The sequence below is a fragment of the Cucumis sativus genome, chromosome 1, assembly GCF_000004075.3.
Source record: "Cucumis sativus cultivar 9930 chromosome 1, Cucumber_9930_V3, whole genome shotgun sequence".
NCBI classification, from domain to species: Eukaryota; Viridiplantae; Streptophyta; class Magnoliopsida; order Cucurbitales; family Cucurbitaceae; genus Cucumis; species Cucumis sativus.
The window spans coordinates 15,284,503-15,300,168 of record NC_026655.2 but is presented as its reverse complement, the minus strand read 5'-3'; the positions used below and the strand labels follow the sequence as shown (position 1 = coordinate 15,300,168).

General features: G+C 30.7%; 1 non-coding gene across 1 annotated transcript; it reads right to left on the bottom strand.

Moving 5' to 3' along the window:
• Nucleotides 1–3,419: 3,419 nt before the first annotated feature.
• Nucleotides 3,420–3,492, bottom strand: TRNAF-GAA. Its single transcript has one exon. It is a non-coding gene; the product is annotated as a tRNA-Phe (tRNA).
• Nucleotides 3,493–15,666: the final 12,174 nt, after the last annotated feature.

Sequence of the window (15,666 nt, the reverse complement as noted above, 5' to 3'; positions counted from 1 at the left end):
ACTTGCAACTAAAATATTCTGTAGATCGAAGACCAAGAAGTTTTAAGTTTTTAACTTGTATTCGAGGAAAAACATCAAATGAGTAAATATTAGAGATTGTCTTCACAATATTCATTAATATATCAAAGTCGAATTCAACGAATTACATTTCTTCAAAATCTCGTGTGAACAGTTACATAATAGAAACTTACATTTAAATTTTATATATGAGGATGCTAGTTTTTTAAGTCTTTGGTTTGATTGGTCTACTTGTATATATTTCTTTCCATAAGCTTATTAGGAGTAGTTTGACTTTGCACTATGACTTTTATGTTTTGCTAGTTCATTACCGACTTATTTCCCTTTATTTATAATAGCTAGTTTATCTCAAGATCATTGTTTTATATCCTTGGAAGACTTTCCTCTAGTCTCTACTTATTAGTATGAATTCCTTTTTGTGGCAATGATTTTTCTTTATGTGGGTTTGGGTTTGGTAGGTGCTCAACTGTTTCAACATTGTCGAGACTATTGGATGCTCCTCTTGATCCCAATCCTCATCTTGTTGTTAAAAAAATATATATTACAAAATTTCAAAGTATAGGGACTAACTAATTGTTACTTATACTAAAGTTCGAAAAATAAATCGTTACAAAATTAAAAATACATGGACTAAAATCACTACCTACTAAAGTTCAAAGAAAAAGTTGTTATTTTCATAAAAGTCGTAGTAACCAAACGTCTTTTAAGAAAATGCTAACGAATTAACAAATAAAAATTATTCAACTCTTACTAAAAAAGCGAGCTATTTTTCCCATCATCTAACTTAGCTTACTAAGTACATAAAGGTACTAATTGAACTGATAAACTCATGTTGGCGACTAACATTTTTACTTACAGTGACATAATTAATTTTTTGAAAAAAACTAATTTTGTTCCGAACAACTCTAACGATGCATGCAATACAATCATTCGTGCTTAGAATGCATGTAAGTTTCGCTACTAAAAAATAATCCAATACTAATTCAACATGCATATGCACCTCATGCGAGATAGTATGTTGAACACCTAGTAAGCAGAACAACTTCTTACAATACAGAGTTAAACGCGAAATTCGTACTTTAATGAAACAAAAAAAGAACTTCATTGATAGACAAGTTAAGAGAGTACATTCGATTTCTAGTGCACAAATCGTTAAAAGAAATACAGACTCAAATAATAACTTGATTTTTTTTTGCCTAGCTTCTACATGCTACATGAAATCACAATGGCCACCACCAAGACAATGTGATTCATGAGGCATGATAGACGATCAAGACATCAAGTTTTATGCCAGATCTCCTTCGCTACATTGGAGGGGGTGGGGTGTGGAGTAAAACAAACATTGGAAGGGTGAGACGAAAACATCTAGTCAGTGTGATCTTTTAACAATTGCTTTACGTAAATCAATTGCCTTCTCATCACATAATCATTTGTCGAACAGGTAATACAGCAAAATGTAAATTAGTTATTTTGTGGATTCATTTTATACTATCTATTTCATTTCTGTGTACCCTCTCCCCGACTCAAGCATTTACCACACACTCTTTTGCTAAGTTGTAGCCATGTAGAGAAATCTCAACGCAATGGTAAGTACCATAAATTTTTCTACGCATAACACGACTTCCCATGTTAGATTACACAACAAGCAAATGGGCATCTCATACAAGATCACACAGTAAGTATGAGGCATCCTAACAAGATCACACAATTTGAATAGGGCATCTTATACTTTCTTCTTCACTCAGTTTCTACATTCTCATAGACTTCTCTCGTTGATGTTAAAAGGTTAGCAAATTTGTTTCATCCTTCTTGTTCTAGATTTCCAACAATTCTTCTTTGAATGAAAAATTTTAAGGGTTTGGCAAAATTAGGGTTTTTTTTCATAAGATTAAGCTGAGGTCGAGAGAGTGAAGAACAACCATTGAAATTTTTTGGATATTCGTAGAATTTTCGTAGATCCGTTTAGATCCATTCTTTTGGATGGTGAGAAAGAATGCTTTGAATGGTAAGATTTACTTTCCTTCATCCATTGTTTTGTATTTTGACTTTGGAGTTAATGATTTGTGCTTCAGATCAATGATGATGAGGTCAAACTGTGGGTTGTGAAGTCCATTTTGTCCGAATTGGGCGTATTTGTGCTTTAGATCCATGACATATATCATAAAGCATCAATGGCATATTCTATGTTCTTATTTGGATGAGGAAATCGAAAATCTGCATTGTTACTCTTGAAACGTGAGAAATCTCAAGCTAGATACATAATACCTTCCATTTAATAATGGAAGATTTTTTTTTCTAAAATAGAGGATCTCTTGATGCCCAATATGATGTGAGTGTTATTTGTGCTTCATTTTGCCCGACTTCGATCCGATGCACATTTATACTTTGAAATATTTTGCACAATATGATGTGAGTGTTATTTGTGCTTCATTTTGCCCGACTTCGATCTGACGCACATTTATACTTTGAAATATTTTTTTCTACGACGCTTTTTCGTATATCTCCCGACGCTTTTATGCGTTGGGAGATCCCCCTTTTCTCGTAGTATTACACAACAAGAATAAAACATCTTATCCTAGGCCACACAACAAGGATAAGGTATCTCATGTTACATGTGGTACAAGTGCATTATACAACATTATATAATCAGTATTTCAAGACATGACGTCAACATTAACTTCTACGCATTTAATCGTAATACAACATCTGACTCAAAGAGGATGCTTTCACAGTATTCCTTTAGCTAGAAGGTTATTTATAAAATACTTCTTTTCCCTTTATTCTAAATCGCTTACATTTTAGAGATGAAAGAACATAATGAAAATCATGTGTAGTTTATGGTTTCAAAGAATATATTCAGGATTTTAAACACATTTTAAAACCCTTTTTCACTTGGAAACATTTACCAAGGAGAACAAACTCACAGTCATAGACAACTAGCTTCCTAGGACATGCAAAGTCTCCCTTACATTTCTCGGAATTTTTGGATACCTCTCTAGTCCTTTCTTAACAAAATAAGGGTAAAAGCAACCTCTAAATGACTCGAATTCCTCTAATTATAGATTCGTCCGGCAAGTTTTTCTATGATAAAATGATTTCTCTAACTGGCAACGAAGAGTGACCCAATCTCAAAACACGCCATGTGCCTCTTTCAATCCCTTATCCTGAGCTTGAATTGGACAGTTGGGTCAATAATTGTCAACCTACTGACAGTTGGGTCACATTAGGTATAGCAATTTCAAAGTATGTGATCGGGACCTTACATTAGGTATAGCAATTTCTAGAGCTTCCAACTAATTGAAATGGATCACATGGTAATTGAGAGTGAGAAAGGTGTATGTGTAGAAAAAAAAAAAAAAAAAAAAAAAACATCTGCTAGGATACAGATAACCTAAAATATATGCGGTGAACGTGGATCGAACACGTGACCTTTAGATCTTCAGTCTGACGCTCTCCCAACTGAGCTATCCCCACATCATGTAAAATGGGACACATTTACTCTAAATGTATTATGATGTTTTTAGTTGAATTTTTAGCTAAATCTTAAAACTATATATTCTTTTTATAATTTTTAAAATTTTGCATAGTTTTTCGGTCGGTGGAATACTGTTTATAAGCTCAATTTAATTTTGAAGCACGGAAAGGAAAAACAAACAGTTATCAAAAGAAACCTAAGTAATTTGAAATAAAGCCTCTATAATAATCATTTTAATCTTCAAACTCATTTGTATTGTTATCTACGTTTTACCAATGTTTTGAAAAACGAGAAAATGAAAGTTTTGTTTGGTAACTATTTCAACTTTCTTTTTTCTGTTTTTAAATTTTTGCTTATTAAAAACAAAAGTCATATATATTTGGCAGCCAATTTTGTATTTTTTTTCTAAAATAAATATAATATATTTTTTGAAAGTTTTTTTTAGTTATTTTAAATTTTGGTACTTAATTTTAAAAACAGGTTTCTCCCATGAAAAGAAAAAAAAAAGTTGATTATCAAACACTTTATTTAATTTTTTTTTAAAAAAAAAACAGAAAACAATTAAAAGGAAAGAAGTTTTAGAAATATGGTATCTCCACTATATACATAGAAATAAAATTGGAGTCCATTAAATATCATTTGCCCATTCGCATTTTTGTTGGTAGTTGGTTCCTTTTCTTTTGTTTCTTTCTGTTTTCTTCCATATATTTCACTCTCTCTCTTTACCTAAGGGTATGAGAGTAAAACCAAAAAACGCATAAAATTTGAAAATGAAGACTTAGTTTTCTTCTTATGGTAATGAAAGAAAAAATGATAGAGGGAACTATCACTCATTTTTAACAGCTAATTAGGTCATATGTATTAACAATAATTGAGTTATAACGGTGTTAAAGTTCATAAGCAAGAAAGTTACATGAACAAAAGCAGTAGTAATATCAATGAGCATAAAGATGCCAAAATCTCCACTCCATATTTCCCCTATATAAGAAGCTCCTAATTCACACAACTTTCTCACCCCAACAAAACTGAAGATTCCGTAGGCCTCCACACTTGTTTTCCTACAAACACTGGCAGCCAAGTCGCTTTAACATATCCCCAATGAAGCTCGTGCTTGTATTTCTGGTCTGCATGGCCATTTTAGCTCCATCCACGACGATGGCCGACACGACAACTGCGGCACCTAGTCCATTATTAGAACCACAAAATTCTTTTCTAAAATGTGCTCCTTTTATTTTAGAAGCAACGTTGTGTGTGGCAGACGTTATCAAGTTTCCAATTGCACCTCACCCTTCTTGTTGCAAAGCCATTTCTAAGCTTAACGACTGTGCCCCCGAAATTTATCAAAAGATTCCTTCTTCTGACATGGATATGATTAAGAAGATTTGTGGTCTGTAAGAAGATTTGAACTTCCAATTAGAACATGATGAATAAGAATGTTATATGTGAGAATAAGTTTGTTTTCTTCTGTTGTTTTTCTACAGTACTATGTTCTTATAAAATTTGAGAGGAGGGGAGTAGATTTTGCTGGACCAAACTCTTTGTTCTTATCCTGTTAAATTAAATGAGAATTACCATTTTCGTTCAATATTCTTTGTTCTCTCTGCAATATGTTATGTATATATATAAACTCCCATGTTTGTTCATTCAAAACATTTTGAAATAATTAAAATCACACTCTTTTTCTAAATCTTAAATCAATTTTTTACACAATTTCTCAATTTTTTTATCAACTTCTAGTTATATAAAATTTCAAATAAATTTACAAAAGACTACCATCCTTATTTAATCCAAACATAGAATTCTTCGGGTGTGAAGGTGCATCCTTATTGATATATATATTAACTTCCAATTTTTTTAAGTATTTCTTAATAATACTTTCATGTTTTTAAAATCTATCTCATTTAAATGTGATATTGATTTGTTATTCATTTTGAACTCGAATTATTACGTTAATAAATCAAATTATTAATGAATTTATTATAATCTATACAACAACTTTCAGATTCATGAATGGAAGAAATTATAAATGAATAAATGAATTATCAGTACGTAAATAATTAAAGTGATAAGCATAATGTAAAAGTTTCAAATTGAAATTAAAATTTATCCAACAATATTTTACTTTAAAACTGATTTTTTGATTAGAAACTAAACTAATACCAATTATTATAAAACCCACAACAATAATCCTAAATTCGAATTAGTTTGAAGTTGAAACAATATTAAAATGTAATTTTAAAGTTTGTAAAGGAATATACAGAAATTAAATATTAAAAAATATGAGCCAAAGTCCTTTTTTAGAGGAAACAAGGGGAGAGACCAAAGGGAAGCTATGGTCCTGTAGTTAACAAACAGGTGATCGATCCCCTCACTATTAGACTGACAGAGTGTGCACCAGTAGGGATTTAGGTAAGAATTTGGATTTCTCTTTTGCAAAATCTTCATGGTGTTAATTCCCCATGGATGATACACCAACTGAAAAATTTGCATTTCTTGGAAATGACAAAGGTTTGAGCAGTGATGTCGATGGAAGTCCATGGAAAAAGAGTGAGCATTCGACTCTAAAGCTTCCTTGACATAGGTGATTGAGAACAAATTATCTTTACTCAAATTCCAAATTGGTTTCCTACTACCTTCGTCCTGACGAGGGGTTGGAAGAATGTTCTTAATCTCATTCCATGATTGTAGTTCTGTGGCATTGAAAGGCCTTCTGGGATTTAAAAAGCTGCCACTGATTGATTGAGCAGTCCCATAGATCTTTGATTGAATCATTTTTGGATTGACAAAGAGCAAAGTGCCGAGGGAATTTAGCAAACATAGGGTTAAAAGGAAATAAGTTCGCCATATATTGTTGATTTTCCAATTGTAGTGATTTTCAAACCAGCTCAAACAGTTAACAATAGCTTTTCAGGGAGCTTTTGCACTACATTTTCTACTATCAATAGGTGTAGAGCCAATATAGTTGCTATGGTACTACACTTCTAATTAGCTTGGAACAATTTTTCTCCCGAGGGCGTTTGGCTCCGATTGGAATCTCCATAACCATTTGCAAAGTAGGATGAAATTTGTATTCTAAATGTTGTTGATACCTAACCTCCTCTTTCACGTGGACTTAAGACAATAGTCCACTTAAGGGTTATATGACCATTTTTCTGTTACACCCAACAAAAAAAAGAAAAAAAGAGAAAAAAAGCAACACCCCTCCCCTTCCCTCCCTATGTATAGATTTCATAAGAGCAAGTGGGGTTAGTTCATTTGCTTTCCACTGCAAAAGAATTTCATCCACTGTCAGTTACCTAAGTTCTACTATGTTTCATCTTCAGCTTCCTGGATTTGCTGCACTATTAATTACAGATATTTTGGTACTAGTTGAAATTTATTTACAGTTTCTTTAAAATTAAACTCATGAATATAGACTCCTAAATCTCTTCTACTTTTTATTCATGTTCAAAAACTAAGCCAAAACTCCTAAATCTCTTTCATAAAAACCAAACCAAAATATGGAAGAAAAAATAGTTATTCAAATTTTATTCTTTCTTTAATGAAGTTTGACCAAAAAAGGAACTTTTATACTTGAAATTGAATTTCAAATCATGATTCAAAAAAAAGTAACCTTACTTTTAACGAACCAAACACCAAAAACAAAATAGCTGCTAAATAATCAAGCAACTTAGCAAATATAAATTAAATTTAAGAAAAAAAAGAAAGAAAAAGAGAGGATTGGAAGAGAAATTACTTGGACAATAGCACTAAAGCTTTTCAAGTGACAAACAGAAGGAAGCTGTAAAAGCTTAATCTCTTGAATCTCTAAGCTCTTGATTTGTTGACTCCCATTATGTGTCTGTTGGAGATGGTCGACGATGTTCGGATATGGGACGTGGTGGTCGGATTGAGGATGGATGTCAAATCGTGAGCGAAGGGTGAGGGTGAAGTTTGCGCGAGGGTTTAAGAATTGGGGGAAATTGTGATTTAATATTTTATTTAAAATGAATTTTATTTTAATAAATAAATAAATTATATTTTATATACCTTTCGTGACAACAAATAACTATCGCGGAAAGTAGAATTCGAAAAATTCTGTATTTTCCCGCAATATACAACTGTCATAATATGTACTTTTTCTTGTAGTGACGTCACCCTAATTTTACGCTTCTCGCTCACAAAGCCATGGCCGCTCCTTATAATAAACTATTTAGGGTTCTTATTAAATCTTAATCGGAAATAGACTTCTACCCATTTAGTTCATATAAATTAGTAATTTTGAACCTTAACTAAATAGTTCTATCCATTTAATTCATGATGAATTGAACTGTATTTATTTTTCGAACTCCCTCTCGAAAGTCAATGGAAGGATTGAATGAGATTCTTACACTCAAAAGGAATAGCTCTATTTGGTTTGTGGGAGAAAACTAGGGAGTAGAGGTTGGATATATATAGATGGTCACATATAAAAAGTTTGGAAACGTTTGGTAGCCATTGAAAACTGTAATTCTTTTATATTAACTTTGAACTTTGGAGTTACTAAAATTTGGGTTCAACGTGGAATAAGTATAGGCGATCATAGTGTATTGTTGTAAGTTTTTGTAGTCTTATTACTTTTATTTTTATTAATATATTTGGTTAATTTGTCCCAACATGAACACCTCAGTTAGTTTTACATATAAATCTGACTAAAATTCTTTGAGTAGTAATTGCACTATGATCTACCATGTGTTTTTATGTCAATTACACAAAGGGTTCGTGGCAAAATGGCGGTGCATCTAACATTCTAACTTCATATTAGAAAATTATATGTATTTTGGATTCAGACGTATTAGGTTCATTAGAGAAAAACGTAACCATGTGTTTATATAATTATATGTTATTTTCTTGGATACTTAATATTTGAAATTAGAATATCAATAAATTACAATATTAAAAAATTGTCTTTATTTTAATGAACTAATTATTGATTTAATACTAACTAAATAAATACATAAAGGCATCTTTAAAAATAACAAAATAAATTAAAATATTATCAAATTTTTACCATCATTTTTTAATTTTGATTTGGTTCCTCCATATTTTACTTTTTTCCCTCTAGTATTCAACATTAACGTAATATATTAGGATGTAAATTTTTTAAATAATTTTAATAGTTGATGAAAGTCAATGAAAACAAGTCGTGAGAATCAGTCATTTAGAGTCGATTTTTTGACAAAATTACTGTCAACCAACTTGGTCAGTTTAGTACATCTTCAAACCGACCTCAACTATGAAAAAAATATAAACAGACTACTCCTTGTTGATGGATCAATAATTTAGGTCCGTTTAAGCTTTCGATTTTTTTAAAAAAAATTAACGTTGTTAGTTTGGATTTTCTCAAACCATCACCAACTGTGAATCTCTTCTTATTTTGAATAGGCTAAAATCGATCCCTAATATTTATTGAAATATAATAAATAGAAAATGTAAATAGATATAATGAAATCAAAACTCCAAAATCAAGGAGCAAAATCAGTGCAATACATTGAATACCGAGGAGCACATAGTAGAAATTAAAAGTCATCAAAATCAAAGTAATTATGAGAGTAAGTTTTTAAACCTAAACCAACCTTAGCTTAAAATTAGATAGCAAAGGAATATTGTTTGGCCCTAAAATAAATGAATGAGTCCCATAATATATTTTCGAGTTATATAAAACATCATATTATTGCATACAATAATCCAAATAGAATTTAACAGTTACATTTCTTGTACTAAATAAAAAAATAAATGTTACTTTCCTTTTATTGCATACAATAATCATTACACATTAGAATTAAAATTATATATATAATTATTAACATATGAAGAGAAAAAACAATTCCCATAATTTTGTCTATTGCCATAAATAGGAAGTCCATATCTACCTCAATATAAGAACCTTCACTAATCACAAACTTACTCACCCAAACAAAGTAGAGCCTTTTCCCCTTCTCTTGACCTCAACAACAACTCATCTAAACTAAACAATGGCAGTGAAGTCACTGAAAGCATCCCCAATGAAGTTAGCCTTAGTATTCATTGTCTCCATAGCCATTTTAGCAGCATCCGCGACGGCCGGCCGCACGGTGGTGTCGTCTACAACACTTGATCCATCAATCTCGCAAGATCTCTCCTTCTTCAGTTGTACTCCGTTTATTTTGGATGCGACACTGTGTTTGGTCGATGTATTCAAGTTTCCAATTGCTCCTCATCCTTTTTGTTGCAAAGCCATTTTTAAGCTCAATGACTGTGCTCCTGTAGTTTTCCAAACGATTCCTTCTGCAGACATGGATGTGGTTAAGAACATTTGTGCATTGTGAGATGTTTTATGTGCTTAGAGTAGTAAAAGTTTCTCTTAGGGTTTATTGGCGATTTGATGACTAAGAATAATGTTGTTAGTAGTGATGGATCGTTGTTTTGTTTTCTATTTATAAGTTTAGAATGGGGAGTGATTTATGTTTGGAACAATCTTTCTTTGTTGAATCCATTATTAAAAATTCTCTTCTTCCATTTTTCTTTTTTTTTTTTGCTTTTACTTTTAATTGGAATAGCAAAGTTTACGATATCTATAATATTTGTGATTAAATTGTAAAACATACTTTCATTAATTTCAATACTTTTAAGTTAGCTAGTTGTTACAAAAATCAGTAAAATAAAAACATAAAATTTAGAATGTAATATACTACCAAAGTAAAAGAATAATATTTTTTATGTGAGATTTTATTAGATATTTAGTAATTTATGTTTACTGTGTGATTGGTATCTAATTAATATTTTATTACTACGACAAAAAAATTATTATGAACAAAAAAGCAATCAAATGTGTAAAAAAAACTATGGAAGTGACAATTAGAAGGTAATCAAACAATATAAAAAATTACAATGATAAAAAAGAGTAATAAAATGTCAATTAGAAAGTATCCAAAAGACAATCAAACAGTAGTCAAATAGCTATCTCAGTATTTTATTGCTGTGATTAAGGTTACTATGGTCATTTTTCATAGTGGCAATGGGATGATCGACAATGTGTTATGTAGATTACAAGAATGGATGGTAATTAGAAACTATTAGTAATTGGCGAAAAAAAATTGTAAGCTACATAAATGATAATCATCATAATGTAGTAAAAAAATATTTACCACTTGACAAAAAATTTAAGGTAATCACATGACAATTATGATGGTAATCATTATAAACTACTTAATAATTGACAAGAGTGGGAGGTGTCCACCTAGTGAAGATTTAGGTGCACCAAACGGTCCATAGTAACTTATTTAAAAAAACAATGTCGGTGTTTCACTACAAGAAATTTATTTTTCAGTGACAAAGTTTTAGTGGTGCAAGTAATTTTTGCGGTAAAAATTCGTATACAGTGACGCAAAAAAATTTGTCACAAAAGATTATTATTAACGGCACATTTTTAATCCACGTCACTAAGAGAATTAGTAACACACGACAATAATGTCACTAAAAATTAAATAATTTTAGCAACAAACTTAAATGTTTTTCAAATTTTCCAATTTCCTTCAACTTTTCATTAAAGAATTTATTAACTATATCTTCCTTTTTATTTATCCCTTCTCTTTACCATCTTCACGAAAACCCTTTCCAAAAACCCAATCCAATCTTTCCCCCTCCACCGGTCGATCACACATCAACGACAACCCACGACTAATTCGACCGACGACCTATGACCACGGAAAAGCCCTCTTTTCCGTCGGCTAGGTTTGTTCAAGTTTTTTTTTCCTTTTTTCTTCGCTTTCTTTCCTTGTTGTAGTCTTTATTGTTGCTTGTAAAGTGTTTGGTTATAATGAAAGTGGAATTCAATTTAGCAAAGTTAAAGTGTTCGATAGAGAGTGAGATTTACTTAGAATTCAATTGGGTAAAGTGTTTCAATGGTTTAAGAGGGAGAATTGAGTTTGGTGAAGATAGAAATGTTGTAAATGGTAGCTATGATGTGATTAATATGAACCAAAGCAAAATGAATTTGGTGTCTCATCTCAGCTAGTTATAAAATACTTTTCATTCTATACCTTATGGCTAAATTATAAAGAAAATATATATGAGCTCTCTCTTTTGTTTAAAAATGTCTAGTTCTTTTAAAAGTCACAATATTTCCCAACATTATATTTCATAATATTTTCTGCATCTTAACTACTAATGTTAAATAATTTTGTAGATTCTTGATGCATTTTCAAGGTGTTACTCATCTACTAATAAGGTAGTACAACAATCTTTTTCAACACTAATTCTCACGTAATTCTAAACTAAAATCCACCTTTTGTTTTCAACTGAAACTAATCTACTAGCTATTTTTTAAAATATTATGTGTTGTATTTAAAGTTCTTGCATTTAGAACATTTATATTTGCTGCCTTGGTTTGATATCAAACTTATACAAACACTTTGAGCTAGGTTGAGAAGCAAAGAAACAAGGTTACTTTATGATGTGAATTACCTTTAGCTCTTTTTTAAAAATATTATGTGTTGTACTTAAAGTTCTTGTATTTAGAACGGTTATATTTGTTGCCTTGGTTTGATATCAAACTCATACAAACACTTTGAGCTAGGTTGAGAACCATGTTAACATGAAAATGTGAGTTGACGAAATTTTTTCAAGTAAGTGTGAGATCTCTCTAATTGTTTTTATATTTCTTCGGTTCTAAGTACATATATATTGGTTTTCATTTGTATAGACATAGGTTTGATGTTTTCCTCCTTTATCAAGGGTTGTTGAATTATATAAATTATGTTGCTATTTATGCTTACTTATATTAGATATATCTCTCTAATATTAATATTGTTATAATCTCTCTATTATAGCAATATTGCGTTTGTCAACTTCTTTTTTCATGTGGTGCAACATAAAACTAATTATACCACAAGACGACGATGGTTTATCTTTTCTATACCCTCATAACTATCTTAAACCTAAATTTTCTTGTCATCATGTATGTTTTCCTCCTTTCTCTAAAATTGCCTTTGTTAACTTCTTTTTTCATCATGTATGATATCCTCCTAGGCCAGGTATGTTATTCACACATTTATCTTACCTCAAGACGAAGTTGGTTTATCCTTTCTATACGCTCATAACTATGTAACTGATGATTTGAGTAAAATATGATTTTACTTTTGTTTGTGTGGAAGGGAAATATTCTTGTGGAAACTTACACACGTGTCCACATGAGAGAAAGATAATCAGGTTTATTCGGTTTTGATCTTCATTTGTGATTCTTTATGTGATTCGCTTGCTTTATGGAAGTGTTGACTTTTGAAAGACTTGGTAAAATTTTAGATCTGAAGACTTTGGTTACTGTTGTTGTATTTTGTGTGGTTTTGATATAGTATTTGTAGATCTGTTGTTGAAGATGTATGTTTTATGAAGATTTTTGAGATGATAAGAATCTATGTTGCTTTTCTATAGCTAATTTACTAACCTAGTTGGGAGTTATTTGATTATGTTTAATGTCTTTTGTTGTTTGATGCTCTACAAATCCTGAAAACAAATGGTTTGACTCTTTTTTTTCTCTATTGCTAGAAAACAGAAAATCTTGAAATCTGGAAACTTGTAAGAAAGTTTAGATTGTTATGCATAGACTATAATTCCGTTTCTTAAATCTTTTGTGTATGTACTAAAACTAAATTGGCTATGAAGATTTTAGTGTTGTTGATTATGCAGAGATTTTCAAGTACACTCTAAATCTTGTTAAAGATGTATGTTTTATTAAGTTTTATAGATGGTACTGCAATAGTACTGTAGGAAAAAAGAAAACTCACAATCACATAAACATAACTTTCTTATTCAAAATGGTTCAATTTGCTTGAAGAACCTTTTGATTGTCAAGACAGAAAGTGCTTGACAGACTACAAATTTTTTTAATAATGTCCATGCCAGGAATATGTTGGTAAGTTTCCGGAGAACAATCGTCGAGATCAGAAATAGCTTTGCAACACGAAGGATGAGGAGCAACCGGGAATTTTATCACGCCTACTACACACATTGTTGCCTCTAAAATAAATGGTGTGCAGTTAGAGAAAGATAGATCTTCTAGTGCTAATGGACTAGGTGCTGCTGCCTCCATCCGAGCCGTGGCTGATGGTGCCAAAATGGCCATGCTTACTAGGAATAATGTAAGTGATATCTTCATTATGGAGGTGCTCATACCCTTGTTCTCCATTGTTTGTAGAAAAATGAGGAAATTTAGAGATTGAGAGAATGCTTTGTTTAGGATGTGTGAGAATAATTATGAAATGTGGAGGTTCTTATAAAGGAGAGGATATAGACTAACTAGGTAATAATTTTGTCATATATCTTTGTTTAATTTGGTCATTGAAAAATACAATTCTTGGATTGTTGTTGCAAGACTAATTATGCTTAAGGTATAAGTGTAGCTAATTAATGATATTGAGTGTTGTAACCTAGCTATAGTAATAGTTCAGAGGCTATCCTCCTTAAGTACCTTCATTTTTTAACTTTGTTCTTCAAACATAGAATTAGCAAGTTTAAAGTTAAAAAAGACAAAAAAAAATTATTAGTTTTTTTTTTCTTTTCGTTTTTTTGGATCACAATAGTCCTAAAGGAAAAAGAGTCAAACGTTCTTAGAAAAGATACTTGATCGGGCACCAAGTCTTCTCAACTAGGTTGACATTGAGGACAATACATGACAACTATAAGATTAATAATATGATGTTTTTTTTCTGTAGAAGAAAACTTATTAAATTTTTTTAGTACAAAAATTATAGCTAGGTTGGATTGTAAGCAAAAATGAGCATTATTTAAAAAAAATGAAGGTGATAATGGTGCAGAACAACTTTTACTAGTTTTAATAGAATCGTATATGGTAATAGAATATAAATTGATTACATATACTTTCCCCATTTGCTTTTAATTATGTGGTAAAAGTTGCATTATCTTGTTTCACTCTTTTGCATGGGAATGAAAATTTTGGAGATATATATTGAATATTGTTTGTTAAGTTACTGAAATGAAATTAATGGGAATTAATTACTTGGACCCATGACTAATTTTACATTTGGGTTTACCAATTATATCTCTCTCTCTTAATATTTGGTTTTCTTGGTTTCATTTTGATATCTTTCATCTCTTTTATTTGGTAACAACATGTTTTTCTTTTTGCAACCACAGAAGTATATATGTTAAATATATCTCTTTTTCTCCTTCTTCTTTTGATACATTCTATAGGTTGACATTTTTTCAATTTTCCTTATATATTTGTGGTGCATCTGTTGGTTTCTTGCTTTTTCCACTTTTCTATACTTTGAACTTCAGATCTTATATTTTACTTTTAACAAGCTGTGTTGCTATGTATAAACAGTCATCAATATAGATATATTAGTAAATGGATTTTAATTGTAATAGAACTCCCTTACTTTAATTTTGAAGTTCTCTGTTTATAAATTTAACTATTAATAGCTTGTTTGTTCTCTAATAAAAGAAAATTTAAATTTTATTGAGATGACGTCTATGCACCAAAGTACATTTGAAAAACACAGTATTAACTCAGAGAGTTATGTTTGCACCAAAGCGCGCTATTTTCAAATTAAATAACATAAACGGCAGGAATAAAACATCACACAATCAAGTTGGTAATCCAATTTGGTGCAATCATACCTACGTTTGAGGGAGTCTTAACTTAAATTGAAAAATACTCAGATTCTAGAGGTTTATAACTAGTACATAACTTATGAAGAATTAAATATCGTGTATTACACTACTTTCACAAGATAAATGTTTAAGGCTTCCTAAATCACTTATGTGTGAACAAGGGATTTGATCTAAGCTCCCATTTGATATTCACGCTTCACCTTTACATCTCAATGTCCAAGCTCCCCTTGAGAGTACGGGTGAAATTGGATTGGGTTGGGAGACATTCTCAACCCAATCCATATTTTCGAGTTATTTGAGTTGGCAACCCGAATAATTCGAATTTAGTTTCTAACCCAACCCAACCAGTAAAATATGGGTTGAGTTGGATTGGGTTTAGGATTGTATACTTTTTGTTTTTGTTCGTTTATAGTTTCTAATGGTTATAAAAGTTCAAAATTGTTACGTTTAAATTTCAAACATACATAATTCAAAATTTTATACAATAATAAATTCAAAGTTTATATACCTAATTTGTTTTTTATTAAATAATATATATATTA